This window comes from Verticillium alfalfae, genomic scaffold (assembly GCF_000150825.1).
Source record: "Verticillium alfalfae VaMs.102 supercont1.18 genomic scaffold, whole genome shotgun sequence".
Taxonomy (NCBI): Eukaryota; Fungi; Ascomycota; class Sordariomycetes; order Glomerellales; family Plectosphaerellaceae; genus Verticillium; species Verticillium alfalfae.
The window spans coordinates 1-1567 of NW_003315021.1; positions in this window are offsets into that span (position 1 = coordinate 1).

Here is a 1567-nt window from a genome sequence, read left to right on the forward strand (position 1 = left end):
ATTCACCCTAACCCTAACCCTAACCCTAACCCTAACCCTAACCCTAACCCTAACCCTAACCCTAACCCTAACCCTAACCCTAACCCTAACCCTAACCCTAACCCTAACCCTAACCCTAACCCTAACCCTAACCCTAACCCTAACCCTAACCCTAACCCAGCTGGAAGCGCAGGGCTTTTGACAATGCTGGCCGGCGGTAACAGTTGAACATTATGGTTCAGCATGACGGCCGTGGAGCATGCCCTTCCGGCGGACGACGCGACGTCCGTCAGTGCGGAGCGGTTAATTGTGGGACGGACATTCGGCGCCTTGCGGCCCTGACGCCCGGATGCGAGATACGACAGTGTCTCGGATTACTGGGGCCAGGCCTCGGTGATTTCTTTGCCTTCAGCACTAGAGCGGGAGCCCGTGCCGGGATCCAGGTGAAGTGCCTTGTCCCTGTCGGACTTGCGGACATTTTGCTTACCAGGCAGGATCCAGAGGGTCGGACTTATCTCAAATCACGAATCGCGTGGAGCGGACCTACCAGGCAGCAAAAAATTAAAGTCCGCAGGAAAACTTTATTAGCAATACGAGCCCATATCGCCATCGCCGTGGCGCAATAAAATCCGGCGCGGCGTAGCGTGGCTCGCTGTGCCTCAAGATAACCAACATGGAAATGGGAGGGACGCCCTTGAGGCAAATTACAACGACAGAGGAATGCCATCAGGTAATTGCTGCTGGCAGTGCTACTGCAACAGCACAATCGAACTTACATGGACTCCAATACTTCACCGGGACGGGCTTTGAATGGATTAGCGGTGAGTTTGGTTGCGAATGGTTTTGCTGTCAATCCCCGTCATCTGCTCTCACGATGGTGTCCTAACACGAAGGTTGCCTTCAGTGTCTTGCCTGCAAGTCCCGAAAGGTAAATATTACCCTACGCTTGACATTTGGCTCTGAGCAGTAAAAACTGGCGCAAGTTTGCTTCATGGAATCTGCTCACATCAATCTAGACCAGATGCGACCGTTCGAATCCCACCTGCGATGGCTGCTTTGCGCGGCGTCAACCGTGTATCTATCCTAAGCGCAAGGCAAGAAAAAAGGCGAATTCGGCTGCCAGGCGACCAAATCCGCAGTATGTCTCGGCCTGTGCGAGCTCGCAAGCCTGTCTCTTTTCCGTCGATCGTTGATGTTGACGTGCCATCGGACGCCAGCGACGGAGTTCTCTCAAATCTCTTCGACCGACTTCTCCAGGTCGAAGAGAAGTGCTCGAAACTTGTCGGCAGCATTCCCCAGGTCAAGGTGTCGCCGCTGGTAGCTGACAGCGACTCGGAAACAAGTCCATTCTCGCTTCTTGGGGCGTCACCACCCGCAAAGGTTACAGACGATGCTCTCGCAGAGGTGGCAGGGCATAGCGTGGGAAGCAGCCTTGAGAATTCATATTCCACCGATACGCTTCTCGCGGAGGCTCTTGCTCAAGTGGTATATTTGAAACACCAGGGAGCCACATTCAATCGCATCCACGAGACTCATGTTCCACCAGACATTGCAAGACGTGTCTTCACAGTAGATGCCGCCATGCATA